General features: G+C 44.8%; 1 protein-coding gene and 1 long non-coding RNA gene across 2 annotated transcripts in view; both read right to left on the bottom strand.

The window, feature by feature from the left end:
- The window catches only part of LOC310648912, a 468,719-nt gene that overhangs the window by 297,267 nt on the left and 154,625 nt on the right, over nucleotides 1–16,827 (bottom strand). The gene's annotated exons all lie outside the window — the stretch shown is intronic.
- CRHR2 (corticotropin releasing hormone receptor 2) overlaps nucleotides 1–16,827 on the bottom strand; it is a gene marked incomplete at both ends in the record, with an annotated part of 148,461 nt that overhangs the window by 39,316 nt on the left and 92,318 nt on the right. The gene's annotated exons all lie outside the window — the stretch shown is intronic.

Raw genomic sequence — 16,827 nt, 5'->3', positions numbered from 1 at the left:
GAACTAACCCTTGGACTACACCAGTGTTTCTGAACCTTGGCAATTTTAAGCCATCTGGACTTCAACTCCCAGAATTCCCCAGCCAATTTGCTTATGGAATCCAGCCCAGCTTGCTACTGGAGAATTCTAGGAGTTGAAGTCCACGCAAGTTGCCAAGGTTGAGAAACACCTATCTAGCCATTTCCCACCAGAACTGCCTGACCCTTGGGAGATACTTCTTATTTTGCAAAACACGGGCTTCTGAAATGAACAGGGGAAAAATGTATTTCCTGCCATTTGTCAAATTGTTTTAACTCAGAAGAACCAGTCTCTACCCACGCAGTATACAATTCATGCATTGAGTTAAATCAGTTTCTGGATTCAAATCATATCCAGGTAAGCCCTTGAATTACAATTGTTCATTTAGCAACTGTACGAAGCTACAACGGCACTAAAAATGAGCGATGTCCCCACAAATCAATGTGATCAAAATTTGGGTGCCTGGAAACCAGCATGTTTTTATGAAAGTTACAGCATGACAAGATCATATGATCACCATTTGTAACCCTGCCAACTGGTTTCCAACAATGGAGGAAGCTGAATTCACTTAACAACTGCGTGATTCATTTAATAACTGCATGATACACTCAAGTTATTGGCTTAATAAATAACTTAAGAGCCTTGGTGACGCAGTGGTTAGAATGCAACATTGCAGGCTGGCTCTGCCCACAAGCCAGGAGTTCGATCCTGATGGGGCTCAAGGTTGACTCAGCCTTCCGAGGTCAGTAAAATGAGGACCCAGATTGTTGGGGGCAATACACTGTGTGTAAACTGCTTAGAGAGGGCTGTAAAGCATTGTGAAATGGTATATTAATCTAAGTGCTATTGCTAGTGCTAACAACTGTGGGGGGGAAAAGATCATCGTCACTTAACAACCATCTTGCTTAGCAATGGAAATTCGTGTTGCAATTGCAGTTGTAAGTCAAGGACTACCTCCATGAACAAAATGGTGGGGACTGGGAGAACACATTCAAAAAAATTGGCTAAGATTAAAATAATCCAAGACGAATGTGGTGTATGAATGTAGCACATGGCAAGGGTCTGCTGGCTCTTTAATATCTAACTACAACTTATCCACTGAGGTTATAGGTATAGGGCAGGGGTCAGCAACCTGAAACAGTGAAAGAGCCACTCGGAACCGGTTCCCTCACAAAAGGAAAAACTGGGAGCCGCAAAAAATGTGTGCGCATGTGTGTACATGCGCACATGCGCAGAACAGGGTTTGACTGAAGAGTGGAGCCAAGGCGAGATATGCACCTACCCTGCATATTTGAATTGATTGGTTGAACTTTTTTAGTCCCACTTTTTTTTTGGGACTGCACATGGCAGAGGACTGGGAGCCGCAGGAGACGGCTGAAAGAGCCGCATGCAGCTCCAGAGCCGCGGGTTGCAGACCTGTGGTATAGGGTGTGTGTGTGTTTGTGTGTATGTATGCTTATCTATATATTATCCATCTATCTGTCTATCTGCCTCCCTATTATCTATCTATCTATCTATCTATCTATCTATCTATCTATCTATCTCTTTCTCTCTACTATCTACTTACATCTCTCTCTCTACTTACATCTCTCCTATCTATCTATCTATCTATCTATCTATCTATCTATCTATCTATCTATCTATCTATCTATCTATCTATCATCTACATCTCTCTCTGCTTACATCTTTCTATTCTCTCTCTACTTACATCTCTCTTATCTATCTCTATCTATTTACATCTCTCTTACATCTTTCTCTCTCTTATCTATTATCTCTACTTACATCTCTTATCTATTTACATCTCTCTCTTACATCTTTCTTATCTCTACTTACATCTCTCTCTTCTATCTATTATCTCTATCTACTTACATCTCTCTCTCTACTTACATCTTTCTCTCTTATCTATTATCTCCTTACATCTCATCTATCTATCTATCTATCTATCTATCTATCTATCTATCTATCTATCTATCTATCTATCTATCTAATCTTTCTCTCTTATCTATCTACTTACATTCTCTCTACTTACATCTCTCTCCTGTCTGTCTGTCTGTCTCTCTCTCTCTACTTACATCTTTCTCTCTATATATTATCTCTCTCTAATTACATAATAATAAACCTTTATTGTCAAAGTACAACATGTGTACATTGAGATTAACTGAGCCTCCCCCCGTGCTCTCTCCCCCCAACACACAGTGACAACAAACCCTCCATCCTACCACACCATGTGGACCAACTACAACACACATTGGCCTCCCAAGTCAATTCTGCATAAGTTCACAGAGATTATGTCCCATTTAAAAGCCTAACAGCCCACGGATAAAAGCTATTTTTCAGCCTGTTGGTACGGCTGGCTATATTCCTATATCTCCTACCGGATGGTAGGAGAGTAAAGAGATACCGTCCAGGGTGTGAGTCATCCCTGAGAATCTTCCTCACTCTTCCAAGGCAATGAGCCCTGGCGAGGTCATCCAGTGGTGTCAGGGAACAGCCCACAATGTCTTGTGCTGTGCTCACCACCCTCTGTAATGCTTTCCTATCCGCGGCTGTCAGACCAGCATACCAAACCACAATACCATACGAGAGGACGCTCTCTGTAGTAGACCGGTAAAAGAGGGTCATTAGCCGTTGTTCTACCCTGTTCTTCCACAAGACCCTAAGAAAGTGAAGCCTCTGTTGGGCCTTTCTAGCCACCTGGGTTGTGTTAACTTTCCAGGTCAGATCTTCACAGAGGTAGACTCCCAGAAATTTAAAGGAGGAAACTCTCTCCACACAGTCCTCCCCGATGTAAAGTGGGGCAGGTTCCTCCTTTTTTCTCCGGAAGTCTAACACCATCTCTTTCGTCTTGCCAATGTTTAGGTGCAAGTTGTTGTTACTACACCATATGGATAGTTTTTGTACCTCCGCCCTATATGCTGTCTCATCCCCACCTGTAATAAGACCCACCACAGTTGTATCATCTGCGAACTTGATTATCGCAGTGAATGGGTCACATGATACACAATCATAAGTGTATACAGAGTACAGGTAGGGGCTAAGCACACAGCTCTCTGCTTACATCTCTCTTATCTATCTCTATCTATTTACATCTCTCTTACATCTTTCTCTTATCTATTATCTCTATCTACTTACATCACTCTCTCTCTACTTACATCTCTCTCTTCTATCTATTATCTCTATCTACTTACATCTCTCTCTACTTACATCTTTCTCTCTTATCTATCATCTCTCTCACATCTATTTATCTATTTACATCTCTTATCTCTTATCTCTATCTACTTACACCTCTCTACTTACATCTCTCTTATCTATCTCTATTTACATCTCTCTTACATCTTTCTCATCTATTATCTCTATCTACTTACATCACTCTCTACTTACATCTCTCTCTTCTATCTATTATCTCTATCTACTTACATTTCTCTCTTACATCTTTCTCTCTCTCTTATCTATCTATTATCTCTCTCACATCTCTTATTGATCTATTTACATCTCTCTCTTATCTATTATCTCTATCTACTTACATATTTCTCTCTTATCTCTACTTACATCTCTATCTACTTACATCTCATCTATCTATCTATCTATCTATCTATCTATCTATCTATCTATCTATCTATCTATCTATCTATCCATCTATCTACCATTCCATCTACCATTCCATCTGTCTATCAGTCTGGTATAAGGTCTCCTGCTTGAATAGGGGATTGACTAGAAAACCTTCAATGTCCTATTCAGCTCTATCCTGATTGATTGATTGCTATTTTAACCTAGTTATTCCAGTCTGTCAGCAAAACAATTTCTCTTCAGAATTTCTCTCCCTGGCCCTGAACTTTACACAAGTATTCCTGGACCTACAACCACATTGCAGCCCAAAACTTCTATTGCCAAGTGAGACAGCTGTTAAGTACGTTTTGACCCATTTTATGACCTCTCTTGGTACAGTTGCTAAGTGAATCACCACAGTAGTAACGTGGCTCTTAAGTGAATCCGGCTTCCCCATTGACTTTGCTTGTCACAAGGTTGCAAAAGGGGACACTGCAACCGTCACAAGTATGAGTCCGCTGCCAAGCATCTGAAGTTTGGTTATGTGACCATGAGGATGCTGCAACAGTTGTTAAGTGTGAAAAATGGTCATACTTCCCTTTTTTCAGTGCTGTTGTAACTTCGAATGGAGACATGAGAGTAGTCTTCCAATATTTGAGGGGCTGCCACAAAGAATAGGAGGTGGGGTCGTCACCCGCTTCTCCAAAGCCCCTGAAGGCAGGACAAGGAATAATGGATGGAAACTAATCAAGGAGAGAAGCAACCTGGAACTAAGGAGAAACTTCCTGACAGTTAGAACAATTAACCAGTGGAACAACCTGCCTCCAGAAGCGGTGAATGCTCCAACACTGGAAGTTTTTAAGAAGAGACTCGACAGCCACTTGCCTTGGTGGAGCAGTGGGCTAATGCCTCCTTAAGTAACACCAGCTGCCTGCAATTAGTGCAGGTTCGAGTCCCACCAGGCTCAAGGTTGACTCAGCCTTCCATCCTTCCGAGGTAGGTAAAATGAGGACCTAGATTGTTGGGGGGCAATTAAGCTGACTTTGTAATAATGCCGCTTGGGGTGTGTGTGTGTGTGAAAGCCCTAACAAGCAGGCATATACATAGAATGAAGGCTACTGCTAAGTTTGTAAAGCCACCCTGAGTCTTCGGAGAAGGGCGGGATATAAATGTAATAAAAATAAAATAAAATAAAATAAAAATTGCATAGGGTCGCCTGCTCGAGCAGCAGGGTGGACTAGAAGACCTTGACGGCTCCTTCCAGCTCTATTCCAGCTGAATGCTTTTTCAAACTTGACAGTGCTAAGATGTATGGATTTCAACTCCCCATCCAGCATTAACTGGAACTCCCTAATATTCCTCCTTCTGTCGTTGCTCGATCCCCTGAACGGTTTCTGAAGTTCCTGAGGCTATGAATCATTTAGTAGTGCAAATGCAGCCCACTCAGCAAGACTGTACCTTGGGATAACGCGGATATCTATGTTACATTAAACTAAGTATAAGATAAAACAGGATAACAGCGGTCATCCACAGAGATGTAATGTAATATTTATGGAACAAGTCAATATAGTGCTGCAGATCAAGATGCAACAATAGGCAAGAAAGATCTGGCCAAAGAGACACTGCCAGAGGAATAGTCTGGTAAGAGTCACCATAATCCCCAGCTGGGCGGGGAAGGGGTGCAGAAAAGATCCCCCCGGTTTCTCAGAGAGGCTAAAGGGGGTGGGGGGTGGAACTGTACTTCCAGACTTGCAAGATTCTATTAATGTAGCTTTATAATACAGTAGAACTAGATCATCTGTCTGGACCTGGGGCACGCAACCTTGGCTCTTTTATGACTCGTGGACTTCAACTCCCAGAATTCCTGAGCCAGCCATGCTGAGGAGAAATGGAGAGGTTTCCAAGCTGAGCCATGCTGGCTCAGGAATTCTGGGAGTTGAAGTCCACGAGTCATAAAAGAGCCAAGGTTGCCTACTCCTGGCCTAGGCCGCTTTATGACTCGTGGACTTCAACTCCCATAATTCCTGAGCCAGCCATGCTGAGGAGAAATGGAGAGATTTCCATGCTGAGCCATGCTGGCTCAGGAATTCTGTAAGTTGAAGTCCACAAGTTATAAAAGAGCCAGGGTTGCCTACTCTTGGCCTAGGCCTGGGCCACTTTATGACTTGTGGACTTCAACTCCCAGAATTCCTTAGCCAGCCATGCTGAGGGGAAAGGGAGAGTTTCCAAGCTGAGCCATGCTGGCCAAGGTTGCCTACCCCTGATCTGGGTCTACCTTGTAGGGCTGACATTGATCTTGTAAGACCGAAAGAATAATTCTCTTCTGCCCCATCCCCAAATCTCCCTTACTACTGAAGAAACTAGGGTGTCTTCCAAGCTTCTTGCCCCTCCCACTGCCGAGCCGTGGGCTATGCCAGAGGTCCCCAACCTTTTGGGCACCAGGGACCGGTTACGTGGAGAGAGGTTTTTCCATGGACAGTAGGGGTGTGTGATTTTGTGTGCTGCTTGCATCTCACGGATGAGCCTTTGCTTGTTTGTGTGGACCGGTTGCTGGCATGCCGCAGCCCGGTACTGTCCCATGGACTGGAGGCTGGGGACCCCAGGGCTATGCTATCTCTTATCTGACCATTCCCTCAGCTGTGTCTCTTTGTCCAGTTTTCCAAGGTCTTTCACACATACCATGAAATAAAGTAACAGAACAGAATAACAGAGTTGGATGGGACCTTGGATGTCTTCTAGTCCAGCCCTCTGCTCAAGCAGCAAACTCTATACCATTTCAGACAATTTCTTCTTAAAAACCTCCATTGATAGAACATCCATAACTTATGAAGGCAAGTTGTTCTACTGATCCAATTGTTTTAACTGTCAGGAAATTTCTCCTTAGTTCTAGGTTGCGTCTCTCCTTAATTTCCATCTGTTGCTTCTTGTCCTGCCTTCAGGCGCTTTGGAGAGGAGGTTGACCCCCCCCCCGTTCTCTGTAGCAACCCCTGAGTTATTGGGAGACTGCTATCATGTCATCCCCTAATGCTTCTTTCTCTAGACTAAAAGGTAAAGGTAAAGGTTCCCCCGCACATGCGTGCTAGTCGTTTTCAACTCTAGGGGCCGGTGCTCATCTCCGTTTCAAAGCCGAAGAGCCAGCGCTTGTCCGAGGACGTCTCCGTGGTCATGTGGCCGACATGACTAGACGCCAAAGGTGCACGGAACGCTGTTACCTTCCCACCATAGTGGTCCCTATTTTTCTACTTGCATTTTTACGTGCTTTCAAACTGCTAGGTTGGCAGAAGCTGGGACAAGTAACAGACGCTCACTCTGCTACGCGGCACTCGGGATTCGACCCACCAAACCGCCGACCTTCTGATCGACAAGCTCAGCATCCTAACCCACTGAGCCACCGCGTCCCTTTTCTCTAGACCAGACAGGCCCAATTCCTGCAACCGTTCTTCATAGATTCTAACCCACTTGGCTATGATCCTGAGTGACACTCTATTGGTTGGTATCCATCCTTTCTCCTCCATGACAATTCCAAAGTTTTTCTTCTGAGGTATTCCTAGATTTTCTTCTGGAATGAAAACAAAGGACATCTATTTTATGGCCGCAGGTTGCAGCCCTTATAGAGGGGACAAGGCAGACCAAGTCGCCCATATTACTAATTCTGTTACACCCACCTCTTTATCTCCAATAATTGCCTAGAGAAGCCTGTTTTTTGTGGAGCTGCTCTAGGCACTTGTCTCTATGTCCAGAATCTCTCTTTCTTCCACCTTCTGAACTACCTGGAAAGGAGCAGGCTGACACCCCCACCCACCCACCCCCAAAAAATCCCCAAGCCATTTGGGGTTAAAAGCAGCCCTCCAGTTCCACTGCTGATTGGGGGTTTAGTCTCTGCACCAGATGCTAATCCTGCCCATGAACAATTTAAGCAGGACATGTGATTCCAGTCAATTAATGTATATTGTGAACGGAGCCATCTGCATGGAAGACCCCCCCCCCTGCCGCCACCCATGTTTTAATGGTGACTCTGGTGCCTTCAAAACCAGTCAACATGCAGATGTTCTGCTGATGAATTATTACCCATTTCTGGATATTTATTAGAGCTGGGTAACTAACATTTCAGGTTCAAAGGCAAAAAGGTACTTCGGGATATTTGAGGCAAGCACGTAGCAATTGTCTTCACATCTCACACCAAGTGTGTCTTTTCTTAGGATTGTGCTGCAGTTGTTAAACGTGTCACCGACAATTTTACAAACTAAACCACTGGTTTATAGCAAAAGAAATTGAGGGGCCCTTGGTGGTCTCTGAGCTTGGTTGTTTTCTTGCAGACATTTCATGACCCAGCTAGGTAACCTCATCAGTGCTAGAAGGAAGGAAGATTTGCAGTGGAGGAGGAGGAGGAGGAGGAGGAGGAGGAGGAGGAGGAGGAGGAAACACGTGGGGTCCTTGGTGCTCTCTGAGCTGGCTTGTTTTCTTGCAGACGTTTCATGACCCAGCTAGGGAATCTCATCAGTGCTAGAAGGAAGGAAGATTTGCAGTGGAGGTGGAGGAGGAGGAGGAGGAGGAGGAGGAGGAGGAGGAGGAGGAGGAGGAGGAGGAGGAGGAGGAGGAAACACGTGGGGTCCTTGGTGCTCTCTGAGCTGGCTTGTTTTCTTGCAGACGTTTCATGACCCAGCTAGGGAACATCATCAGTGCTAGAAGGAAGGAAGATTTTCAGTGAAAGAATGGGAGGAGGAGGAGTGTGAGGTCCTTAATGCTCCCTGAACTTGGTTGTTTTCTTGCAGACATTTCATGACCCAACTAGGGAACATCATCAGAGCTAGAAGGGAATGGGGTTTGCAGAGAGGAGCTTGGTTGTTTTCTTGCAGACGTTTCATGACCCAGCTAGGGAACATCATCAGTGCTAGAAGGAAGATTTTCAGTGAAGGAGAATGGGAGGAGGAGGAGGAGGAGGAGGAAACACGTGGGGTCCTTGGAGCTTGCTAAGCTTGCTTGTTTTCTTGCAGATGTTTCATGACCCAACTAGGGAATATCACCTGTGTTGGTAAGGAATGCTGTTTGCTGTCGGTTTATATTCTTGTGGCTTGCCCTGGTCAGTGTTTGGGGGGCTGGTCCTAGAGGTGTTTTAGTTGGGCTATTGCCTTCTTTGGCAGTTTCTTGATTGGGGTATTGTTTACTTGATTGTTGGTCTGATGTTAACCTTGGAGTTAATTTATGCTGATCTGGGTGCTGATTGCTGGCGAAGAGATGTACCAAGGATGTTTCCGTGAGGCAACTGGAGTTTCTCATTTTCCTTTGAAGAAGTTTCAAAGGTGCTTGGGTCTTTGTTCTCTTTTGGGCTGGGTGATAGTCCCGTTTGCATAGTCTGTAGATGTTGTTGATGTCTATGTGTCTATTGAGGGCTGATCTGTCAGAGTGCCAGAGTTCTAGAAATTCCCTGACATATTTGGGCTTGTCTTGGTCTTGGATGGTGTTGTGATTCAGGGTCAGCCTGTGGGTTTGGCAGTTGGGTCGGACGACTCAGAGGAGGAGGGGGGTGTTGAAGAGCTTGCTGATGAGAGCCCTCAGCCAGGCCCCTCCCACCTGGTCACGATGGAGACCCAGCTGTGTGAGCCTGACAGCGTGGATGAAGATGACCCACAGCTGGCCCTGTTCAAGGACGCCTGACGCAGGAGGCAGTCAATCAGGAGTAAACAGAGGAAGGCAATGGGGCACCTCGGAAGGAGGCAGAGAGAGGCCACGCCCTGAACTGTATTTAAGGGGAATGTGTGGGAGGGCTGGTTGCTGAAGGCAACCGCTTGAATAGTTCCTGTTTCATAGCTCCTGTTTCATGGTTGGTGTCTTGTTTTGCTCTGTTTTATGTTAATAAATTTGGCAGGCTTAATTCCAGCCTCTTGCCGTTTGTAAAGGGGTTGTCCCTGCCTTTTCTGCAGGGCCGGTAGCAGGCTGGTACAGAACAGATGGTCACATTTTCCCAATTGAAACTAGGGTCTATATGTTGTGAAATTAAAGAATTCTCATCATGTCTTCTGATTGCCAATTGGCGTTCTGCCAGTCTTCTGCCTGTCTGACCTACATAGTGGTGGTTGCAGTCCTTACACTGTGTGTTGTAAATGACTCCTGCTTTTTCCTCTTGGGTTGTTGCCTGGAATGTTTTGAAGAAACTTTTGTTGGTTGTAGTAGTCTGTTTGGTTTCTGACATATTCTTGATGTATGGCAGTGAAATTCTTTGTAGGGTTTGTGTTGGTTATGCTGGATTGAGTTGAGTGCTCAAAGGTTTTTTTTGATAAAGTTCCATGGACGTCCAATTTGTTGGAATGGATTGGTTGCTAGACAAATGGTTGTTAAGTCAAGGGTTATCTGTACAAGGTCACGATGATGATGTGCTATCAAATTGTTTTTGACTCTTAGAGACCTCAAAGATATTTCTCTATAATGATCTGTTTCCAATCTAGTCCTTCCGCAGGTCCTAAAAGAGTGATGGCGAACCTTTTAGAGCAGACATGTCAAACACAAGGCCCGGGGGCTGGATGTGGCCTGCGAAGTGGTTTCACGTGGCCCACGAAGCCATCCTGGAAACAGTAAGGGAACGGCCCCAACTGTCTTGGCCCCAGCCCAGGCTGGCCAGGAGCCAATGTACAATTTCATGTTGGCCATTATGCTGAAATACATTCAGTCTTAGCTCCACAAGGCCGTCTGGAAACAGTGAGGGACTGGCCCGTGCCGTGTCGGCACTGCCCCCTGGGCGCGCACTGGGGAGGTATCACCCTTTGTGAGGAATGAAGAAATGCACCATCGCCTTGGAAGTGGCCAGCATATGACCCTGCCTACTTCGGGCAGGCTAGGGGTTGGGCAGCATTGTGCTTTTCTTCAGATTCATGCTGGGCTTAGTGCCATGGGTGCTTGAGGGCTGGGCTAGGCATTTGACCTCCATGCCACCGTCCAGCCCCCCTATGGCCTGAGAGGAACAGTGAGGCTCCTCCGGTGGACCATGCCTTGGCACTTGACCTGGTCCCATCTCCTTCTGCCAGAGACCCTCAGATCTGTCCCACTCCTGCCCAGGCCCCCCTTGGCGTGAATGATGTAGAGCTGCCCATGCCCACCCAGTAGGCCATACGCACTCTAGCCACGCCCACCCAGTAGGCCACACCCACCCTGGCCACACCCACCCAGCTCCCCGAGGGCAACCACAATGCTGATGTGGCCCTCAATGAAATTGAGTTTGACACCCCTGTTTTAGAGACTGAGTGACCAAACTGCAACCCAAAACCCACTTATGTATGCTGGGTGTTGCTGGGTGGGCGTGGCCCATTGGGTGGGTGTGGCTGCACTGGTAATGGCAGACAGGGCGGGACTAAAAAGTTCAATCAATCAATTCCAACTTTGCGAGATCATTTTTCCCCCGCGTGGTTGAAATCGATTGTTTGATTGAAACCCCCCCCTTTTTTTTTTTTGCACACAGCGGTGTAGGCCTAAAGCGAAAAGGTTTTATAAAACCCAGCTGAAGGCCTAGGACTGGGGCAACGGCGTGTGTGCCCACAGAGAGAGTTCTGCGTGCCATAGGTTCACCACCACGGTCCTAAGATGTGCCCATCACCATGTAAGTAAGTCCATCCACCATCTTCTAATTCTCCTCTTCTCTTTCCTTCTATTATTTCCAAGCATAGAAGTAGTCCTTGACTTACAACAGTTTGTTTAGTGACTGTTCAAACTTACAACTCCTGAAAAAAGTGACTTATGACAGTTTTTCACACTTACGGCCATTGCAGAATCCCCATGGTCAAAAGTCAGACCCTTGGCAACTGACTCATATTTATGACAGCTGCAGTGTTCTGGGAACATGTGATCCCCTTTTGTGACCTTTAGAGAAGCAAAGCAAATGGGGTAGCCAGATTCACTTAACAACCATGTTACTTACTTAACAACTTTAGTGATTCACTTAACAGCTATGGCAAGAAAGGTCATAACATGGGGCAAGACATCTCACTTAGCAAGAGAAATTTTGGGCTCAATTGTGGCTGTAAGTCGAGGACTACCTGTAATGAATTTTTCAAGGAATCTGGTTCTTTCCATTGGTTGACTAATTATATTCGATGAAGTCAACGTTGACCCTTGCCAACCACCCGGGCAGAGCTTCTCCATGATGATCAGAATCTAACTGAGTTTTTCAGTTCTTCTGAGAGAGTCCCCATTTCCACTGTATCTGAGACCATCCATCTTGCCACTGGTCATTCTCTTCTTAGCTTTCCTTACATCTTTCCCAGCATCAGGGCACTGTCCAGACAGCTGGCTCTTCACATCGTGCATCCAAATCAGGATAATCTGAGTTTAGTCATTTGTGTCTTGAGTGAGAGAACCAGATTATTACATTCACTTATTTTCATGTTTGAATGGACTTTTATTTTCATCTTTCTGAGCCAGTGTTCACACCAAAAGCTTTTTTAGAATTTGCAGCTCCTGAGTTTTGGAAGCAAACCTTCTCCAAGATGATCTGTACCTAACTGAGTCTTTCAGCTCTTCCAACAGTGTCTCATCACCATGTTCCATTTTGTTCCTGGTTTTACCTTCTTCTCTTTCCTTCCAACATTCCCACCATTATGGACTTATACAGAAAGTTAGGTCTTCACTCTGAATGATTACGTGCCACCAGATTGGTAATGATTCTCAGCAGCCACATGGGTGGATCTTCTCTAGAATGATCTATCCCCACCCATCACCACCACCATTACTGAATCCATCCCTCCTCCTCCTCCTCCTCCTCCTCCTCCTCCTCCTCCTTCTTCTTCTTCTTCTTCGTTATTATTATTATTGATCATTTCACAGTCAACCAGATGTTCAGACTGGATTTGGCATTTTTGTCTACCTGTCGAGTCCTTACCAAGGACCTTGGATAGGCAGATGTGGATGTTGGATGGTATTACAGATCTCATCGCAGGATGGAAGCAGTTCCTAGTAAGGCTGCCTCTTGCAACTGACTAATGGCGAATTTGTCAATGCCGATGATGGTGTTCAAGTGGTGCTCCAGTTGTTTTGGGATTGCACCCAAGGCGCCTATTACTATTGGTACTACCCTTGTTTGCCTTTGCCACAGTCTTTCTATTTCTATTTGTAGGTCTTTGTATTTTGTTATCTTCTCCAGTTCTTTCTCATCTATTCTGATGTCTCCAACCACTGCCACATCCACTATCTAGACTTTTTTGACTTTCTTATCGACAATTGTTAAGTCCGGGGTGTTATGTTGCAGGTGCTTGTCTGTTTGAATTCTGAAGTCCCAGAGCAGTTTAACTTTTATCATTTTCTATGACTTTCTCTATTTTATGATCCCACCAGTTTTGTTTACAGACAAATGATATTTCTTGCAGATCTTCCAATGCACCATTGTTGCTACTTTGTCATGCCGCTGCTTGTGGTCAGTCTGTGCAATCTTCTTGCAGCGGCGGCATTTAATGTCTGTTGCTGTCTTCCCAATTTTGACTTTGTATGCCTTTGTCCATTATTATTATTATTATTATTATTATTATTATTATTATTATTATTATTATTATTATTGTTGTTGTTGTTGTTGTTGTTGTTGTTGTTGTTATTGTTGTTGTTATAAAACTTTTATTCATAAAAGATGAAACTCAGTCAACTAAACACTCAAACTGACTGGCATTAATGGTTGACACGGGTTGCTGCCAGCATCCTAGGTATCAACCAGGTACCTCCTTAAAATGTAAGATGTTCCGAGTAGCGCAGTTTTTTGTAGCTTTGCTGGAGTTATTGTAGGAAGCTGCAATTTCTTGATGTGTTTTGCAAAGTTTTTGGACATAGTTCCCAGGGCCCCGATGACAATGGGTATCACTGTTACACGTTTCATCCATAATCACGCAGTTTCGATGGCCAGGTCGCGGTATTTCGTAATTTTTTCCAGTTCTTTTTCTTCGACTCTGGCATCTCCTGGTACAGCGATATCAATCAACTGTACGCTTCGGTTCTCTATGACTGCGATACTGGCGTGTTGTGTTCCAAATGGCGATTGGTTTGTATTTGAAATTCCCACAAGATCTTCACTCTCTCATTCGCAACAACTTTTTCCACCCTATGTTCCCACGACTTTTCAGACACAGGCAAGTTGTATTTTTTACACAATGCCCAGTGGTTTAGCAACTTAGTCATGTCTAGCTGCTTCTTCTTCTTCTTCTTCTTCTTCTTCTTCTTCTTCTTCTTCTTCTTCTTCTTCTTCTTCTTCTTCTTCTTCTTCTTCTTCTTCTTCTTATTATTATTATTATTATTATTATTATTATTATTATTATTATTATTATTATTATTATTATTATTATTATTTGGTTATGATGAGCCACTATCCATGATGTGTCCACACTAATAATCTGATAGACCAATCTTCTCCTGGATTATCTTTCCTCAACTGATCCTTCACACGTTCCATGGCTGCCTCCTTTCCCCACTGTAACCAATGTAAGTCCATCCACCTTCTGCTGATTGTCTCTTCTTCTTTTTCCTTTGACCCTTTTCCACTATTGTGGTCTTCCTCAGCATGCTAAGTCTTTACACTGAATGAACTGGATGCCATCAAGTTGGTGACTCTTAGTGACCACTGGCTCTTCTGAACTTCCAAGGGTGCCACCATCATCACAACCTTAACTGGGTCCACCCACTCTGCTGCTGGTTATCTTCTTCTCTTTCCTTCTACCTTCCCCAGCTTTGAGATCTTCGCCAGAGAGCTGGATCTTCACGTCATGTGTCCAAAGTAGGATTTTAATTTTAATTTATTTTAATTCCATTTATATCCCGCCCTTCTCCGAAGATTCAGGGTGGCTTACAAGCTTAGCAGTAGCCTTCATTCTATGGATATGCCTGCTTATTAGGGCTTTCACACACACACCCCAAGCGGCATTATTACAAAGTCAGCTTAATTGCCCCCAACAATCTGGGTCCTCATTTTACCTACCTCGGAAGGATGGAAGGCTGAGTCAACCTTGAGCCTGGTGGGACTCGAACCTGCACTAATTGCAGGCAGCTGGTGTTACTTAAGGAGGCATTAGCCCACTGCTCCACCAAGGATAATTTGAGCCTGGCCATTTGTGCCTCAAGGGAGAATCCATGGGTTGATTTCTTTAATGATCCTTTGGACAAGCCAACCAGAATTGTTCCTCAAGAGTAACCATTCAATCACTGAATTTGGCATGGCTATTTTAAAACAGCAGCAGACGGAAGCTGCATCTGTGCCTCTGTGCACTTTCAAGCATCTTTCTGCTTTTGATCCTAATAAGCTACAAAGCACAATTTACACAGGAAAATGAATGTCTGCAGTTGGATAATAATAGTAACAATCTATTTGCATATCATTTCTCTGGATGTTGGAATGTTAACAGAGAATATTCCTTGCATGCCCTCATCAAAATAATCCAGAAATGCTTTATTTCTGTCTCTAGACATTAAATTATATTTATACAAATTCAGGAGACGGATGGGAATAAATACTGGTTTTAAAAATTCAGAGATAACAGGTTTTTCTGGTAACAAGTCAGCTTATGCAATGTATGCCAACTCTTAAGATTAACAACTAATAAACCACAGTAAAAGGTCATCCTAAACAGAAAAAAAACCCTGAGCTTTAATCAAAGATAAGATTTCTGACAAATGTTTGGTTATAAATGCATCTGAACTCTAAAACACTCAGGGAATATTCCATGTCTGATATTTATCAAGCCCTTTTGGCAAACCCAAAGGGCAAAAGAACTAACAAATGAACTTGTGAGTACCTTTCAAACTGAGATAACTTTTGGGAACATTTCCAGTTTAAGGACTGTCTAGAACAGGGGTGTCAAACTCAATTTCACTGAGGGCCGCATCAGCATTGCGGTTGCCCTCAGGGGGCCGGGTGGGTATGGCCAGGGTGGGCGTGGCCTACTGGGTGGGCGTGGCCAGAGTGCGTATGGCCTACTGGGTGGGTGTGGCCAGCTCTACATCGTTTGCATCAAGGGTGCCTATGGGGGCCTGGACAGGAGTGGGACAGATCTGGGGGTCTCTGGCAGGAGGAGGGTCTCTGGGCCAGGGTCAAGGCAGCGGGGGCCGTTCCCTCACTGTTTCCAGGATGGCTTCGTAGGCCACATGAAACCACTTCGCGGGCTTGATCTGGCCCCCGGGCCTTGTGTTTGACATGTCTGGTCTAGATGAAGAGGACATTCAACACCGCAGGGACGAGAGATTTTGAAAAGGATGCACTCAAAGTTTGGCAACACAATGCAATCAAAGAGGTTTAAGAATAGGTTCAACCCCGGGTGCGGTTGAAAAACCGCACAAAGCCCTGGAAATTGCAGGGACCACATTTGCTCATTATCAGATAGATCTTCAAGACAGCCTCTTGGTGCATGCAGCTTCGGCTCACGCAATAACCTTGATTGAATTATTTACTTATTATTATGACATTTTTATCCTGCCTTTATTAACTTACAGTATGAGCAGCCTAGTCCTTGACTTAGAGCTCATTTGGTAGCTGTTCAAAGTTAACAACGGTGCTGAAAAAAGTGACATGACCATTTTCCCACACTTAATGGCCACTGCAAGCATCCCCCTGGTCCGGTGATCAAAATTCAGACGTTTGGCAACTGACTCGTATTTATGACAGTTGTGGTGTCCTTATTCCCCTTTTGCAGGTCGCAAACAAAGTGAATTGGGGAGGACAGCACACTAAAAAGCAGAGACATCACCCTGCCAACAAAAGTGCGTATAGTCAAGGCTATGGTCTTCCCAGTTGCAATGTATGGCAGTGAAAGTTGGACCATAAGAAAGGCTGAGCGCCAAAGAATTGAGGCCTTTGAACTCTGGTGCTGGAGAAGACTCCTGCGAGTCCCTTGGACTGCAAGGCGATCAAACCGGTCAGTCCTAGAGGAGATCAACCCTGACTGCTCTTTAGAAGGCCAGATCCTGAAGCTAAAACTCAAATACTTTGGCCATCTAATGAGAAGGAAGGACTCACTGGAGAAGAGCCTAATGCTGGGAGAGCCTAATGCTGGGAAAGGTTGAGGGCAAGAGAAGAAGGGGACGACAGAGAACGAGGTGGCTGGATGGAGTCACTGAAGCAGTAGGCGTGAGCTTAAATGGACTCCAGAAGATGGTAGAGGACAGGAAGGCCTGGAGGAACGTTGTCCATAGGGTCGCGATGGGTCGGACACGACTTTGCAACTAACAACAACAACAAGCTATACCCAAATTCTGCAACCGTTCTTCACATGTTTTAGTCTCCAGGCCTTTAATCATCTTAGTTGCTCT

The sequence above is a fragment of the Vipera ursinii genome (genome assembly GCF_947247035.1).
Source record: "Vipera ursinii genome assembly, chromosome: Z".
Taxonomy (NCBI): domain Eukaryota; kingdom Metazoa; phylum Chordata; class Lepidosauria; order Squamata; family Viperidae; genus Vipera; species Vipera ursinii.
Note: the sequence above shows the minus strand (reverse complement) of the source record. Positions and strands in the feature narration are given on the sequence as shown.